Genomic DNA, 20,000 nt, shown 5'->3' on the forward strand with positions numbered 1-20,000 from the left:
CTTCGTTTCTTTTTATATTCTATTTGTGTTAAATAAACAGCAGTTTTTTTATTCTTAAAGTACAGGAACATTACATTAATCTATCCATCAATAATTCTCGATGCCATCACCCTTTCCCCGTCTCTTGGAAACTTCTCCCGGACTCAATGCAATTTCGGCGTCTATCTGTCAATTCCATCCTTCCATCTTTATATGCCGAATTTCATTCGTTCCCCCCTCACCCCATCCCATCCCTCCTCCACCCCCCCCCCCCCCCACCCGGTCCCCTACCAACACTTCACGTCAGGAGGGTGGTCATTTTGTCAGATGTTCCCATCCCTATCAATGGCATCATTTGTTGCTGATGTCCAGAGTCAGCGACACCAAAATGAGAAATCAGGTCAGCAGATTTCGAAAATGGGATTATGATGTTTTCGGCTCCCTTTGGCATTTCTTAAATTGACCCTTTTGTTGCAGTTTTGTCTTTAATAATAATTTCTTTATGTTACGAAGTGACTAACCCAACAATTTCCAAATCACATAAATTTACCTTCCTTAAAAATACTTCGTTTCGGTATTTTTCTGTTGATGATGGAACGAAAACACCTCCCTTTTTCAGTTTTCTGTAAAAGAAAACTATTGTGTCGGCTGTGTCTGTCCGTCAGCCCTCAGATCTTATAAACTACCCAGGCCAGAGGGCTGCAAATTGGAATGCTGATCATCGACCCACCAATCATTAAACATACCAAATTGCAGCTCTCTAGCCTTAGTAGTTTTTATATCAGTTAAGGATAAAGTCTGCCCTATCTGGCAGCGCTATACTAGGTACCAAAAACATAGGCCACCACCGGACCATGGCAGACTTTCTTGGGCAGCGGGCTAAAGGTTTTATGGTCTATGCCTGAGGTCACCACTAGCCTTTCACCAACGGGTTTCAATAACGGGGAAACTACAATAACAATTTGTCTGTTTTAAGAGATTCATAAAGCATCTTGTTTTAAGATATTATTTTCGTTTACAGAAAATATTTCCTGAAAGAACTTAAAAACTTCGTGTGGCTCTTGTGTAATTAGTACATCTCATTTGCATTAAAAAATCTTCCATTTGCAATATATATTTGGCTCGATCGCGACTTTGAATTTACATAATAGAAATCTGATGTCCGGGACGAGTCTGTTTACATTTGCCAATATTTGCAGAAAAGGTATTTTCACGTAATTAATTAATACCTCTTATTTTTTTTCTTTTCAGTTGCCGAAGGAAAATTTAAGAACTGTTAGTTGTGGAAACCAAAAATTCTGAAGATCTTTCAGCAGGTAAGTGTGTGTATATATATATATATATACTATATATATATATATATATATATATATATATATATATTATATATATATATATTTTATATTATATATATATATATATATAGATATATATATATATATATATGATTATATATACTTTCCTTTGGGTATTGCTACGAAAGGATAACATAACATTTTGTTCATTGTCTCATGAAACAGTTATTTCAAGCACATGGGAAATTGTCCAAAACTGTCAAAAGAATGAAAACAAACCACTATATCAGTGAAGCTTAGGTCACTAATTAAAACGCTAGCATGTATTATAACCCGAAATTTGTAAATGGGAGACAACAGTCGAGAGAAAAACCTCGAGGCAATATAAAAGATAACAGTAAAATATTTGTGAAAAAATAAACCAGTCCAAAATATAGTGTCTTTTTTTTTTCTTTTACAAAATATTTGAAACAGAACAGTGATTTGGCTTTGAACTGATTCTTTTCATTTATTCCGGGAAATAAAAAAAAAGGCCAAGGAAACGAGATAAGAAAAATAATAACACAATTAATCCAGAAACACTTCATTAGTTCTGCGAGCTTTGCAATGACCGTGTATGGAACATACTAGGTACTTATCATCTATCCCTGAACAAATTGTATGAATAATGAATCTATATGTATTAATCATTTAGTACCCATATAAGCTGTTTAAAAAATAAAACGTTCTAGGGCACTGAGGAATCGGGGGTCAGTAGTTACAAAATGCAATGCCAGCGAGAGAGACTCCAATAAATCAATGCTATTTATGTGGTGATTCTTTTTAATAATTTTTTCATGCTATCGTATAGGATGGGAGGAAAAATATCATTTTTCATGGCATTAGACGAAAAGAAGTTAATAATAATAATAATAATAATAATAATAATAATAATAATAATAATAATAATAATAATAATAATAATAATAATAACAATAATAATAATTGATTAAAAGCCATAAAAAACACATGGGCAGTGCCAAGTAATCAGATACAGCGCAGGAATAGTGGAATGGACGAAGGCAGAACTCCGCAGCATAGATCAGAACACCAGGAAACATATGACAATACACAAAGCACTACACCCAAGAGCAAATACGGACAGACTATACATAACACGAAAGGAAGGAGGGAGAGGATTACTAAGTATAGAGGACTGCGTCAACATCGAAAACAGAGCACTGGGGCAATATCTGAAAAACAGTGAAGACGAGTGGCTAAAGAGTGCATGGGAAGAAGGACTAATAAAAGTAGACGAAGACCCAGAAATGTACAGAGACAGGAGAAAGACAGACAGAACAGAGGACAGGCACAACAAACCAATGCACGGACAATACATGAGACAGACTAAAGAACTAGCCAGCGATGACAATTGGCAATGGCTACAGAGGGGAGAGCTAAAGAAGGAAACTGAAGGAATGATAACAGCGGCACAAGATCAGGCCCTAAGAACCAGATATGTTCAAAGAACGATAGACGGAAATAACATCTCTCCCATATGTAGGAAGTGCAATACGAAAAATGAAACCATAAACCACATAGCAAGTGAATGCCCGGCACTTGCACAGAACCAGTACAAAAAGAGGCATGATTCTGTGGCAAAAGCCCTCCACTGGAGCCTGTGCAAGAAACATCAGCTACCTTGCAGTAATAAGTGGTACGAGCACCAACCTGAAGGAGTGATAGAAAACGATCAGGCAAAGATCCTCTGGGACTATGGTATCAGAACGGATAGGGTGATACGTGCAAACAGACCAGACGTGACGTTGATTGACAAAATCAAGAAGAAAGTATCACTCATTGATGTCGCAATACCATGGGACACCAGAGTTGAAGAGAAAGAGAGGGAAAAAAATGGATAAGTATCAAGATCTGAAAATAGAAATAAGAAGGATATGGGATATGCCAGTGGAAATCGTACCCATAATCATAGGAGCACTAGGCACGATCCCAAGATCCCTGAAAAGGAATCTAGAAAAACTAGAGGCTGAAGTAGCTCCAGGACTCATGCAGAAGAGTGTGATTCTAGAAACGGCCGCACATAGTAAGAAAAGTGATGACTCCTAAGGAGGCAGGATGCTACCCGGAACCCCACACTATAAATACCACCCAGTCGAATTGGAGGACTGTGATTGAGAAAAAAAAAAAAAAAAAAAAAACAAAAAAAAAAAAAAAAAAAAAAAAAAAAAAAAAAAATAATAATAATAATAATAATAGTAATAATAATAATAATAATAATAAATATGATTGTCACCATTATTGTAATTACTTCCTTAAATATATTGAAAGGTGTCATGGAATGAAAAATATAATTTTTCATGACAGACGAAAAGAAGTTAATAATATATCAAAAATTTTCATGTCAGGAATAGTGTGTCAGAGTGTGTGTGTGTGGAGAGAGAGAGAGAGAGAGAGAGAGAGAGAGAGAGAGAGAGAGAGAGAGCCATGAAAAACAAACAAGAGAGTGAATGAACGGTGAATTATGAATTCTAATGTCAGTAACCCCAGCGCATGCATAATCAGAGTCGGTAAAAGGATTATTCCAAAAAATCATTCGCACTGATTAGCCTAATAAATTACATTATACTAATAGACAAGTTTTTTTTAATGAAATTCGGCTTAAACGATGAAATACTTTGTATCGCCAAATATTAGCTTGATGTGGTGACGGGGAAGAGCGTTTCCAAATATGCTTATAGGGACAGTCATGTAAAAGGGTATTACATTATTAAAATGGTTACATTTGTATTCCTTCGCGTAAATATAAGGTTTACCTCTATATGACATAAACCGAAGAATGAGGGATTTTACGCATATATATATATATATATATATATATATATATATATATATATTATATATATAGTATCTATATTATATATATATATTTATATATACTATATATAAATATATATATATATATATATATATATATATATATATATATATATGCAAACAAAAATATACGTTTACATAATATATATATATATATATATATATATATATATATATATATATATATATATATATATATATATATATAGTCAAGGTTAACATTGCTCAAATCTATCAAATCGATAAGAACGCTTTGCCCTACGTACAAAAAAAAAAAAAAAAACTTTTGATTCAAACATATATTTTTTTCTATGATCCTTTATGCATAATAGATAATGAGTTAAAAGCTATAATAATGTATATATGAACATATTTTTCCAAAACACAAAAAAAGGTTAAAAAGATGGAGATTTCGCTCGTTTGCACAGCGGTCCTCTAGAAACGGTCGAAAGATTTTTCTTTTCAACCTTTATTTGTATTTTTGTAAAATACAGAATCATATACATTATTTGGCTTTGAACTCAATAATAATTGTAATAAAACAAAGGACTTCTTATTGTATATCACACGAGCAAACAAAGGAAAGACAACAGGCCCCTCCCACCTCTTCCAAAACGCTAAACGAACTGGCTACCCATCGCATGAAGTGGCCTGGTGGAGTCACAACGTAGACAAGTGATTGATTAGCATTGTCGGCGATACACATGAATAACAATCACACCCCATGGACAGTATTGCTTTCAATAAACCGGAATCCAGCCTGTTCGCGTGAAAATGCTGCGATAATTAACTGGGGTTCACGCTTAATTTGCATATTTGTCGACGGCCGCTGATTGACGAGAACAATTAGTTTATCTGATTGGCGAATGATTGGCGAATGAGGTTACTGAGAGGGAACACGCGATAAAAAAAAGAAAAAGAACAGGGAGAGGGAGTAATTAGAAGTGTGACAGAAAATGCTGCGTAAGAATGATTGAAGAACGAACTTCTTTGGAGAGACATACGTGATAAAAAAGGAGACAGAGAATGATTAAAATCTGACACTTTTATGATAGAACAGAGGAATCAACAAACGCACAGACTATTTGGCAAATAAATAAGCACATAATGAAGAAGAACACAATTACAAAATATAAGGGAATTCATTGGAAAAAAAAACTAGTGAGTGTCAATACAATGAGACAGGGATAATTAGACAAACAAGGGAATTTAAACTGAAGTTACCTGCTATATTCTAGCATTTCAAAGAAATCTCACTTAAAGTTGAGCAAATGAATGTTGACAGTCATGATTTCCGAGGACAAAGTGGAAGATTGACAAATCACAAGGAGTTAAAAGATTGCAAGTAAGTATTATGTTAAGGAGACGAAACATAATCTACTGAGTTTTATATTGTGTAAGAAATCTTTCTCATTCGTCCTTTGAAATAAGCCAGGTTTTCAAAAGAGAGCATTCATATGACTGCTTTATCAGACTAAATCGAATTAAGTAAATTAATAATAGATTTAATTCATCATTGCAAGGTAACAATGCTCCAGAATTAAATTAATTTTAATGCTCCCTTTGTGAGTTCTTCGTCGATGAAAGAATACGTAAAGAATAAAAAAAAATTAGTGAGTTTTTGGAAAAAAAAAAAAAAATTTACCGTGACTAAATTTCTTCATCGAAGGCAATTATAAATTGGAAAGACTTTCGGATTTTACAAGTCTTTGATTACTCCACGAATGAGACTAATTGCCATATATAACTGGAGCGTAAAAAACTATTTCGTTTTGACAGATGTCTCGTTTATTATTTTTAGAGAACTATGTATTTATGTGATTGATTCTAGTTTTTTGTACCTCTCAGAATATACACTAACAGAAGAAGGAATGAACGTGAGATCCCTCATGATTATATATATATATATATATATATATATATATATATATATATATATATATATATATATATATATATATATATATATATATATATATATATATATATATATATATATATATTGTTACGTACCGGGACCTCGTATAAACCGAATATGTAAACGGAAAATATTACATGGAAATGCAAGGTAGCTGGATTTTAACTTACCTTAAAAAAGGGGGTTTTGGTATTATTATTGTTAGAGAAAGAGGTCGCCAGGATACTCAGCTAATTACTTTACATACATTTATTTACAAGAGGCTGTTGAATGGCCTGGGAACAGTAAATGCAACTTGTCCTACGTGGACCAAACCTATCTCACAATAAGGAAAAGCTGGCCATAAACAGATGTGTAACAAGGCTGGTTTCCGAAAGAGATCATTGTGAACTTGGTTACTGTAAGGAAAGCACTTGCGGGCGAGACAGGACACGTGACTCAGCAAATCTGGAAAAATTTCCCAGATTAGACAGAAAATGAAAAAGGAAGACTTCTTGCACAAGTTATGGTTATTCAGTTTTATCTAACACACTGGGGGAAAAGGACTCTAGTGTTTAACTGAGGTATGCAATGAAGACTTAATCTTTAACAAGTCACAAGGGGAAGCACATGGTCCGATGAGGACAAAGGGCTTTTGATGTAAAAGTGATACAAGGGAAATTTGAAAATAAAATGAGCAAAAGTCGTCTTGGAGAAAAAGAGCTGGTTTGGATTTTTAAACTTTTTAGACGTACCTTAAATCCTTGAGGCTTGAACATGTGTCATGCTATGAAGATGGTCCCACCAGTGTTTGGATAAAGAGCTGACTTCCCGTCAGAGGAAGAGAAAAGGCACGTCTCCTTGCTGTAGGTCTAGCTTCGACTCAGGCAGAGGCTGGGTGTCTTGGAAACGCAGGGATTTCACACACAGACTCAGGCATTGCCTGGAAAGTGAAAACAACAACCAGTGAATTTGGAAGGAAAAAGGTCTTATGGTAGGAGTCCCTAAAACCCATATCAAGGCCTAGCTAATCCCGTGACTTGCCCGTCTTACCCTAAGATTCAGCCTGACAGGAAATTCCTTTTCACCCGTCCTACCACGGGTTTCTCTCCCAAAATCAGCTGATTTAGGAGAAAACATGGCTGCTTTTTTAGGCTAACTAAAATCAAGAAATTCTGGGTAGACGAGAGGGGCAATAAACGTAATAATGTCTATATATTATATATTATATTTATATATATATATATATATATATATATATATACATATATATTTTTTTCAAGGCCTATGTACCTAATTCGGTGAATCAAACTCAAGAAAATACATCTTATAATATCTATATCTTATAATATTTCCTCACTGAATAATAAACATTTTTAATTCCTTTATAATGTAACAAATTCACGTTCATTATGACTTATAATGTAATCCTCCCTGAATATCATTTTAATGAGTTTCCTTTTATCACTGTCATTCATAAGTCATATTATCCTTGGAACAAAAACAAAATCTTTTTTCCTCTTCTATCCCACAAACTCCCTACTCCATCTGTCAGCTGTTTGACAAAAGCTCATTCATCATTCTGTTTACGTAAATAATCACTCAGATCCCTCCGTGGCAGTAATTTCTTTGTAAGTCTGTTCATCTGGGTATCAACAAAATGCGCAAAGTTATTCGGGGTTCCCTCACTCCCTAACTAGGGTCCTGTTTTTTTTATTAAAACTTTTCTGCCCGACCCTGTTCTCGCACACTAGTAGGGCCTCAAGAGATTTACTTCTTTTGTAATTCAGTTTACCATACAGAGGACCACAGCATCTTATTTTTTTTTCTACAGTGAAAATGGAAGACGTATATGAAATTCTACTGTCAATAATTCCTTCAGTTCAGTGTTATATTCATTTTATCTTTTTTAATTCAACGTAGTTCCCAGCCTTGCTTGAATAATTATTCAGATTTGTACATCTGGAGCAAAACAATTCCTCTGGTATTATAATTTGAAATTCATAATTCAAGATAGGATTTTAGGTTAAATTTTTTTTATTTAAAAAAATTTCTGCCATTTTTATTCTAGGAAAATGTGGAATATGTATATAGCATACGATTCAGTACGCAGAAAAAGGAAAACTTATATATTTTCAGAATTTGAGTTATGGGCTCAATATTTCCGCGTTGTGTTATTTATTGTGGGCAAATCGTCACTGCAAAACTTTTCGTTTTTACATCAAAATTTTAAATTATATAAGTTATAGATTTCAATACATTTATACAGATTGTGTTTGCCTTAATTCTATAATGTTTTTCTTCATAGATGATATTTGAATTATTCTAAGTTACAGTTCCCAATACATTTATACACATTATGTTTTCTCTAATTTCACTGTTTATCTCCATTGACGATATTTATAAATGTTATTTACTCTAATTTCACATAGTTCTCTTTTTAATTACGTAAAGACATGTGTGTTGAACTCTGTCGAAGGTGGTCTTCCCTAATTTCATAATGTTTTGTTCTAACTACGATATTTTAGTTATCCTAAGTTATATTTTTCGATACACTTATCCACATTATGTTTTCTCTGATTTTACAGTCGTTCTGCACTGACGTAAAGAAATGTGTTTTGAACTCTGTCGACTATAACTCCAATTTCACAAGCTTCCCCTGTCACAGACTGAGATAGATGATGCTTTATATTCTACAGGACTCGAGGCTATATTCAATCAACTTTGAGTGCCAGAATTGATAGAAGGAATTGAGTTTTGTGAAGGGCATTTCCTTCCGGGCATTTTCTTCATTTCTTTTAGTAGTATACTTTTGTAAACTGAAGGATAACATGGTTACGTAGCAAAACGAAGAATGATTTTTCCTCTCTCTCTCTCTCTCTATCTCTCCCTCCCCTTCTCTAGTCATATGTCTATAAATGACCTGCTACTATATATATAATTCATCCTACTCTCTCTCTTCTTTTCTCTCTCTCTCCTTGTCATCTCTCTGCTACTCCTCTCCTGACTCTCTCTCTCTCTGTTTAGAAATATTTCAATAATTGGAGAATAAGATAAACTAGTAAATATGAATATAAAGATGATTCATCTCTCTCTCTCTCTCTCTCTCTCTCTCTCTCTCTCTCTCTCTCTCTCTCTCTCGTTTAGAAATATTTCAATGAATTGAAGAATATATAAGCTAATAAAATGAATAAAGATGATTTATCCCCCCCTCTCTCTCTCTTTCTCTCTCTTGTTTCTCTCTTCTTGTTTGTGTTCTCTCCTCTTCTTAGAAAATAAATTTAATGATTGGTAATCTCTCCTCTCTCCTGCTCTCTGTTTTCTCCCCCCCATCTTTCTCTCTTTCTCTCTCTTGTTTAGAAATATTTCAAATGAATTGCGTAATATATAAACTAGTAATATGAAATAAAGTATGATTTATCTCTCTCTTCTCTCTCTCTCAACTTCCTTCTCTTGTCTCTCTCCTTCCTCATCTCTCTCTCTCTCGTTTTAGAAATATTTCAATGAATTGAAAGGAAAATATAAACTTTAGGTAATCATGAATAAAGATGTTTAATTCTCTGCTCTTCCCCCCCCCCCCCCCCCCTCTCTCTCTCATCTCGTCTCTCTCCTCCGTCTCTAATCGTCTCTCTCTCTCTCTCGTTTAGAAATACTTCTATGAATTGAAGAATATATAGAACCAGTAATATGAATAAAGATGATTTCTCTCTCTCTCTCTCTCTCTCTCTCTCTCTCTCTCTCTGTAATATTACTATAAATTTAAGAATGTAATGAGCTGCTACCATAAAAAACATTATTCATTCTCTCTCTCTCTCTCTCTCTCTCTCTCTCTCTCTCTCTCTCTCTCTCTCTCTCTCATTAGAAATATTCAATGAATTGAAGAATATATAAACTAGTAATATGAATAAAGATGATTTATCTCTCTCTCTCTCTCTCTCTCTCTCTCCTCTCTCTCTCTCTCTCTCTCTCTCTCTCGTTTTTAGAAATATTTCGATGAATTGAAGAAGATATAAGCTAGTAATATGAATAAAGATTATTTATCCCCCCCCCCCTCTCTCTCTCTCTCTCTCTCTCTCTCTCTCTCTCTCATCTGCTATTTTTAATATTTACCGCAGGACGAAGAAAAACAGGCAATTAATCCTAACCTTCCCTCATTGCAGCCTCTAGAGACTACGCCGCAGAATTTAAAGATGAACAATTTTTCCTCACTTGCAATCTCTAGGCTTCTACTTTTCCTCACTCTGAAAATGGTGTCTGATCCCCGTCTAACTCAGCAAGCACCAGACCTGAGGATTTATTCTTCTACTTCCCATATTTTATGCTTTCGTAATTTGCCTGATGCAAGCATCTGTCTGCCTGAATAAATATTGCTAATTATTTCACTAAAGAAGTTGCCTGAGTAAAAAAAAAATAAAAAAAAAAATAAAAAAAACTACAAAAGCTGCTAATCAATATTTTGAACTACCTTTTCATTATGGTTTCACAATTTGCCTGATACTAACATCTGTCTGCCTAAATAATTATATGCTGATTTCTCCCATTACGAAGTTACATTGGAAAAAAAAACACACGCACATATATAAACAGCAAATCAGTATTTTCAACTACAATTTCATTATACTCTCATAATTTGCCCGTTGCAAACACCTGTCTGCCTAAACACGTGTTTCCCTTAAAAGATATTACTTGGTAAAATAAAAACCACACATACACAGACAAAAACAAAGAATCAATAACTCAAACTACCATTTGGTAAAAAAAAAAAAAAAAAAAAAAGGAATCCGTATTTTGACCAATCATTTCATAATAATGTCGCAATGTGTTATATTAATCCCCGCACATGCTCTGCAAAGATGTAAAGAGAAGTACTGTTAAAATTATTTTTAATGAAGAAAATGGAGGTGCATAGTTTTGTCTCTGAATTCAAGGTTGTTTTTAAAACCAATTCCTGTATAGCTATAAGAAATCAAATTCTCTGAACCAGCAATAAAACAGAAAAAACTGGCGTAAGAGCAGGTGTTGGAAAATACAGAAAAAAATGTACAAGTTTTCATAAAAAAAAGAGTTAAAGAAGTTACTTGTAACATCTGCAAAACTGAGCTGAGATAAGCCTTTTAAAATCTGATGTATTTCGCCGAATTTGGAGATTTCTTAAGCTTAATTTGGAATTTCAAAACAACGCCTTATGATACAAAAGGTTTTTCCTATTTTTTCTGATTAAAGCAATTATAATTTTTCAGTCAGTCAGCCGTGCACACATTGGTAATAGCCTTTAAAAAAATCAAAGTAATTGCGTTTCAAGAAATTTTGAATTGCACAATAAGTAGAACTGAAGAATTGTTAATGAACACGGAATTTTCTGGACACTGGTGATGCTAATCTGAATTAAAATGACTCTTCTGTGACTCGTAAGATTTTTTTTGTATCTGACATTCAGACTAAAATATAATGAAGAAAAATGATTTCATTACAAAAAAACTAAAACTTAAATGGACGTAAATGCAACTATTACCTAATAATTTGGCGAAGCAACTAAAATAACGTGAAGAAAAATGAATTTCTGACAAAAAAAAAAAAAATTTAAATAGCACCCATAAGTTTGTTCTTACAACGGCGTGAGGTTCTGTGTAATGTGTATACAGGAAACACCTACTTCTCCAAAACACTCTATTAAATCGGTACTCCAAAGTGCGATGTATATGTGTAAAGAAAAACGTTACATCACCGAAAACTTAAAAAAATAAATAAATAAAAAAAACAAGCAAAAAAAAACTACGGCTTAATAAGTTCCACCTAACTTGACACAAGACTGAAAGTGCCGTATACTCACACTCCCTCTCAAAAAAAGTTAAGTATATCTTAGTTTAACCAGACCACTGAGCTGATTGACAAGCTTTCCTTAGGGCAGGCCCGAAGGATTAGATTTTTATACACGTGGCTACGAATCAATTGGCTAATTAGCAACGTGACCTACAGCTTATTATGGGATCCGAACCACATTCTATCGAGAAATGAACTTCTAGTCACCGGAAATAAATTCCTCTGGTTCGGCATTGGCAGCATCGGGGAGCGAACTCGGGCTATCAGACTCGTCCAGTGAGGAACATCTCCCTCTCAAACCGTCTGCAAAGAACGTACCGGCAAGCGTGCCAAAATTGAAAAGCGAAATTGGAGTGCTTATCCAGGAAGACCGTCCTAATATCCCTTTGAGTATGCCGCCTCTGCCCTCGTGAACGTCTCGGTGTCTCTGGAGTGCGAGATATTGCGTCATTCATGCTTGCACTAATTGCTCCACTCACCCAACCCCCTCCTTACCTTCTCCCTCCTCCAAGAAGCTAATCGTCCACCAGACGTCGGAATTAGTTCACACCGCATACAGAGTCCAACCCTTAACCTTATTAGATGGAAGATAAGGGTTTGGATGCGTCAATGGAGGTATTGTATTGAGTGCTATTTTTTTTTTTTAATTCTTGGGCGAATGTGGGGATCATGTGGTCACGTGGGAGTTATGTGGGGATGGGATTGTTCCCGATAAATGAACCCAATTCAAAAGTAATTTGGTAATGGAAGTTAGCATTGTTTAATAGAGAATTGTAGTGTAGAGGTGAATGACAGCGAATTTCGCGTTTTCCACACTTATAATATAGAAAAGTTTGATACTGCTGTGTATATCTATATATGTGTATATATATATATATATATATATTATATATATATATATATATATATATATATATATATATATATATATATTATATATAAAAATGCATTTTGGATTCTAAAAAAAATTATAAAAAAAACATGCTACGATAATAAGATGGAAAATTTCTAATAGACAGATGAATATCGAGTCAGATTTAATGAAAACTAACGCTTGAAAATGCAAAAAAAAAAAAATATATAATAAAAATAATAATAACTTTCACTTAAAGATCTAATTGATACTCTAGACTACACCGGCATTATGTTGGAAAGATCACTTACAAATCACTACGGATAGAAGTTAACAAAGCCAATAATAAAGTAAATGCCTATTATGGACATCTGAATAGATAAATCCAGTTCCAACTTCAGTATTTTTTTTTTACTATTGACGACCACATACCCAGTCCCTTCTGGAAGCTATCAAGGTCGCAGGCAAACGACGAGCCACCGCGAATACGAAATTCAGGCCAAATCGCGGATGAACTCAGGGCGAGCATAAACTGGGATCATTGCTACTCGTAAAAGTAATCCTTGGCCCCTAAAAAGGAGCTGCAGAAAAATCAGCATTTGCATTTTTTTCTGAATACTCTCAGTGTTCTTGGTCCCCCCAAAAATTATGGTCCAATATCTGGACGCTTTGCACGCACGCACAAACGCACGAAGGCGAAGATATAAATCATGCGTACTGCAGTTGAAATACAACTGGGGTGAAAATGGAATATGTGATATGTATTTTAAGGGATATTCGATACATTTTCCAAGCTGTGTGAGGAAACGATAATTTGGAGAATGATAGATCCGCCAAGAAAAAAAGACAACTTTAGCAATCATTATTCGATACATTTTCCAAGCTGTGTGAGGAAACGATAATTTGGAGAATGATACATCCGCCAAGAAGAAAAAGACAACTTTAGCAATCATGATATTGCGATGTAGTAGATGCCACCAGAGTCACTAAGTAATACAACTGGTGCGCTTTCCCAAGTCCATCATCATAATTAAAACGGTTTGTCTTAAACATATTCTGTATAACAAGTTTCATGTAAACAATGAATGTGTGATAATAATTTTCACTGATACTACTAATAAAATGCTTGTTATCCATCATAACATATTGATAATAATACACCAATAAACAGGGAAGAATAATTCACTGACAACAAAGCATTATATATAATATATATATATATATATATATATATATAGTATATATATATATAATTATATATATGATATATCTAATACGTATATGCAGGTCCTCTATTTCTTCACGTTCGAAACCTAAGAAACAGACTGCGTGTATAACAGTTCGCCGGATCTTTTTCGGGCCAAAATTTGGTCCGTAAGTGAGAAGTTCTATAATTATAGTAAAAAAAAAAAAAACTTCGCTAGTACTCCTCACGGTGAGAGTAAATGGACTTCTCTAACCCACCCATCCCTCTCTTTCCCTACCTATTCCTCCTACTTCTCCCTCTTTCCCTACCTCTCTTCCCCTCTTTCCCTTCCTTTCCCTAAAAGAGCGTTTTACCTTTAGGAATAATAAGAGAAGAGAGAGAGAGAGGAGAGAGAGAGAGAGAGAGAGAGAGAGAGAGGAGAGAGAGATGAGAGAGAGAGAGAGAGAGAGAATCTTTGTCATTCACGCATATCAAAGGCTGCAGAAGCAGAGACTCCACCACCACCACCATCTTTCTCTCTTTTGTGCGAAGGAGATACATCTTTCTTTTTTCTTCTTCTTCTTCTTCTTCTTTTAAAGATAACTTCTGTCTCTCCATCTTTTGTTTGGAGAGGAAAACGTGTCATTTCCTGGTGCGAGGAAAGAAGGAAATAATATTTCTTTTCTTCCAGGCACGTTTAAAAATCGCAAGGGTGTTCCTGCATGTTTATAGAATTTTTATATATGGTACACCTGTCTATATATATCCATATGTATATATATATATATATATATATATATATATATATATAAATATAGTATATATATATATATATATATAAAAACTACGAAGGTACTTGTTCAAAGTCCCAATTTCACTCACCTTCTACTGTGGATCTAAGTATATATATATATATATATATATATATATATATAATATATATATATATATATATATATATATATATATATATATATATATGTATGTATGCATGTATATATGTATGTATGTATGTATGTATGTAAGTTTGTATATATGTATATATATATATATATATATATATATATATATAATATATATAATATATACATATACATCGACAGATAGACATCTATAAGTCTATAAACACGCAGGAACACCCATAAGATTTTTAAACGTGCCTGGAAGAAAAGAAATATTACTTTCCTCTTGTCTCGCACCAGGAAATGACGCGTTTTCCTCTCCAAACAAAAGATAGAGAGACAGAAGTTATATTTAAAAGAGAGAGAGAAAGAGAGAGAGAGAGAGAGAAAGAGAGAGAGAGAGAGAGAAATGTAGTATCTCCTTCGCACAAGAGAGAGAAAGCAGCCTTTGATATACGCGAATCTCTCTCATATTATTCCTGAAGGTAAAACGCTCTTTGGGGGAGGGTTGGGAGAAGGGAGACGGAAGAGGAGGAGGGAGAAAAGGGGAGTTAGAAGTCCATTTACTCTCGGCGTGAGGAGTAGGAGTGAAATTTTTATTTTTCCGCTTTTAATCAAAGAACTTCTTACTCTCGTACAGCAAATTTGCCTGTTAAAAAAAAATAAAAAGAAGAAGAAGACCTGGCGGAGTAGTATTATACGCGAAGTTTGTTACTGTCGATTCTGAGGCGAGACAAGAGCTCCTGGATTCCTTTTGTATAAAAAAACTAAAACGAAGAAAAAAATACGACGAAAAAAAAACACAAGTCACTAAACGTAACTTAGGGAAGTCTCAGACGCCGCTATATATTCTTTAGATGATTTTTCAGATATCTTTTTTTTTTTTTTTTTTGCTCCCAGCCTGAAAAGGCGATCACACACCTCCGTACAAGAGTTGCCTTCACACCCGTGCATACATATGAGAGCGTAAAGAAGCGAACTTGTTGCGAAATTGCATATCTGTATGGGAGGAAAGCGACGGAAAGTATCGTAGACACCCGGGTTAATGCTTTCATAGCGGGAACATTCATATGGTAACACCAGAGATGGTAACCAAGGTGTCCCGTTAGTTTCGAAAGTTATATCTCTTCTGTTCTGGCGAGGATGCGCCGCTGGGAAATAGATAGCATTTTGTTGCGTTTTTTTATAAAAAAAAATTTCATTTTCTATTTTCTTGGATTTATATTTTTTCTCCTTGTTTGGTAGAAAAGAATGAATAAATAGATATATACATAAGTGTAGCATCAATATAAATAATATTAGGAATCTGTTGTTGTTTTATTTATTTATTTATTTATTTTTGTTTTATATTCTATTTTCTTTGAATTTATACTTTTTTCTGCTTGCCTGGTAGAAATAAATGAGTAAATAGATATATACATAAGTGAAGCATCAAAATAAATAAACAAATAAATAAATCTTAAGAAATAGATAAATTAACAGATAAATTAAATAAATGAATAGATTAATAGATAAAAAAAATAAAGAAATAGTTAAGTTAAAAAACATATGAATGAAAAAATAATACAAATAAATACATAAATTCATGAAGAAATACATATATACATAAATAAACGAACAAATAATATCCTTGTGCAATATGCAATATATGCCAACCAATACCTAAGGTTCAATAAATGCATCAATAACTGGAAATAAATATCCTTGTGCAATATGCAATGTATACTGGCCAATACCTAAGGTTTAATAAATGCATCAATAGCTGGAAATAAATATCCTTGTGCAATATGCAATGTATGCCAACCTATACCTTACGTTCAACAAACGCATCAATAGCTGGAAATAAATATCCTTGTGCAATATGCAATGTATGCCAACCTATACCTAAGGTTCAACAAATGCATCAATAACTGGAAATAAACAATCTTGCAAATTGTCACACCGTCTGCAAAATTTTCTTGAACTCCTACGAGAAAAATCATAAAAAATATATAGATGCCATGATTCATCGACGGTTTCCCGGAAAGTAATCAAAATATCATTAAGATATTTTTCTAAGGTTTCTTTTATTTCATGTTTATTGGAAATCAGGTGCATATGAAAAATCTTGCATTTTGCCATTGGGAAAACTTTGCTTTGTAGGTGAACATTTTTCTACTTATTCGAAGGTGTCTGAATATTGTTTAATTGATATTACGTGACCGCTAATAAAAAATCCTCTAAATTTATTTATCTTAAGGATATCACGACTGAACACATTCTTCCGATATGAATCTGTCATTAAATAAAAATGATAGTAATAATAATAATATTGTTGTTGTTGTTTTTATTGTTCTTGCTGCTGCTATTATTATCACTATAAAATAATAATAATAATAATAATAATAATAATAATAATAATAATAATAATAATAATAATAATAATATTATTATTATTATTATTATTATTATTATTATTATTATTATTATTATTATTATTATTATTATTATTATTATTTTATTATTATTATTATTATCATAAACAGTGATGTGTGTTTCCATACATAAAGAACCCGTTTCTATTTTATTTAAATACACACATGGGTGTATACTCCTTTAGATGGCTTGGGAATAATCAGAACTGCAAACTATAACATAAGAATTACTGAGATGACATTAAGATTCTGGTGCAAGCGAAAGTATGTAGTCTTTTGACCTGTGACTCTTTTAAACGATTTCATAGAAAGGAAACGTATATTTCACGCACCCATGTGTGTATTTAATAAAGCAGAAACTAGATTCTTTATGTAAGGAAAACACACATTACTGTTAATAATAATAATAATAATAATAATAATAATAATAATAATAATAATAATAATAATAATAATAATAATATTTATAATGACAACAATAATAATAATGATAATAATAATAATATTATTATTATTATTATTTTGTATTATTATTATTATTATTATTATTATTATTATTATTATTATTATTATTATTATTATTATTATTATTATTATTATTATTATTATTATTATTATAGTGAAAATAATAGCAACAGCAACACTAACAAACTCATTAATATTACTATCATTTTTATTTTATAGTAATAATAATAATAGAAACAACAACATTATTATTGATACTAATATTATTATTACAACACTAATTACACTACCATGTTACGGAGTTTTGCAAAAAGAAAAAAGAAAAAAAAATACTAACAAAGTTAAAAACCTTGTCTGCTAATGTTTCATTCGATAACAACATTGTCAATTATACTGTTTTCTCTTGCGTTACACCAAAGGCTTCTGGCAGAACACAGCTACTTTGCATAATGAGATTCCATCGTTTTTAATAGGAATGACCAATAAAAGATTGATTCATCAATTAGAATTGGCAATTAATTCCAGAGTTCACATGTCCAATGCTTTATTTTGGTTGCCTAATGTACTTTAGGCACTGTAATTAATAAGTGAATGGAGTATTCCTGATGCGTTTAATAGTCTTTCATTATTGATACAGTTCATATATATATATTTTTGTAATAGCCACAAATGACCAGTAGATTCTGCATACACACACACACACACACACACACACACACACACATATATATATATATATATATATCTATATATATATAATATATATATATATATATATATATATATATATATATATATATATATATATATATATCAAATAGATACATATCTATATCTATAATTATGTATATAGGACACACACACACACACACACCACACATATATATATATATATATTATATATAATATTATATATATATATAATTATATATGTATATAATATATGAATATCACATATATATTATATATATATATATAAATATATATATCTATATATATATATAATTAATCTTAAATATTTTATAAACAAAACTACCGTCAAATGCTTTGCACCGACAACATATTTACCCAGAAAATCCTTTTATTATTCTGAGAGTGTAGGCTTTTAAGAGATTATCCCTGTTTTCCATTTACCTTCCCTATCTCCTTGCTGAGAAAAACAAATAGAGAGAAAAAGGAAAATGGTAAAATAAAAGAAAAATCATCAAAATCTCAGCGGGTGTCATCACCTTCCCTCACGAACGAATTTCTGCCCCTGGTGGAAGCTCTAATCTGAATCAGTCATGGGTATATGCCGTATGTACATAAGTGTACATATATATATATATATATATATATATATATATAATATATATATATATATATATATATATATATATATATATATATATATACATATGAACACGTTCATTATTGATGCTGGTTGACTTTTCTCTCTTGTATAATTGACACTTTAACTCAGGTAATTAAGACCCTGTTACTGTCAAATGCATTAAATGTTTAGTAATCTTATTACCTTCATCTTTTTACTATTCGTCTTTTAATGAATTCTTAGCATATCCTAGAAACATAAGACTGATACTGTTACCCATTCAATATAATTGCTATGTTCTATTACTTCAATGTGACCAAAGAGTACATAAAAGGACATGCCTTCTTTTAGTCAGTTAATTCAATTTGCTATTTGAAGCTTTTGCTGTTTATATTTTTATCTATCTGTAATATTAACTTACTCCGACAAACTATCAACATTTAATGCAGTCTTTTTAAAGCACAAAATCTGAAATTTATGAAGGAACGCAAACGAAAATTTACGGACAAGTCGTATTGCTTTTGACAAAAATTACAAATAATTTACTGAAAAAAAGTCTAATTTATAATCACATTAATATTATCTCTCAAGCATAAGTCTTGGTTTAACCCACATGTCATCTCTTGGACATATGAACGTAAACTTAGATTTCCTTTTTGGCTCTCAAATCTGACCTCAAATCCGAAATCTGAACATATCATATTCCTCTCGGTGGTGAATCTGGATGAAAATGGTATTTGAATACCTTCATTCAAATCTCTTTTTCCTTCACTATTTTTCCCCGTCTGGTAAGATAGCGTGTGTATCGGATGTTCCACCGGCTTTACAGAAACCAAGACCACCACATATATAACCTAAGTCAGTCTTTAATGTCCTTCTAATTCATTCTCCTTTAATTCTTTTATATACTGATTTCTATTTCAGTTATCAGCCATCCTCTCCTGGATTCCAGTTTCCAGGATTCCTGACCTTTCTGACCTTTTTAAAGGTTAACAGGTGTCCA

General features: G+C 32.5%; 1 long non-coding RNA gene across 1 annotated transcript in view; it reads right to left on the reverse strand.

Moving 5' to 3' along the window:
• Positions 1-6,280: 6,280 nt before the first annotated feature.
• Positions 6,281-20,000, reverse strand: part of LOC135207159 (uncharacterized) — a 123,084-nt gene continuing 109,364 nt past the window's right edge. The window contains exons 2-3 of the long non-coding RNA XR_010312903.1: positions 6,801-6,988; positions 6,281-6,513 (exon numbers count right to left, since the gene is read on the reverse strand). This is a non-coding gene — a long non-coding RNA (uncharacterized LOC135207159). The remainder of the gene's footprint in view (positions 6,514-6,800; positions 6,989-20,000) is intronic.

This window comes from Macrobrachium nipponense, chromosome 32, assembly GCF_015104395.2.
Source record: "Macrobrachium nipponense isolate FS-2020 chromosome 32, ASM1510439v2, whole genome shotgun sequence".
NCBI lineage: Eukaryota > Metazoa > Arthropoda > Malacostraca > Decapoda > Palaemonidae > Macrobrachium > Macrobrachium nipponense.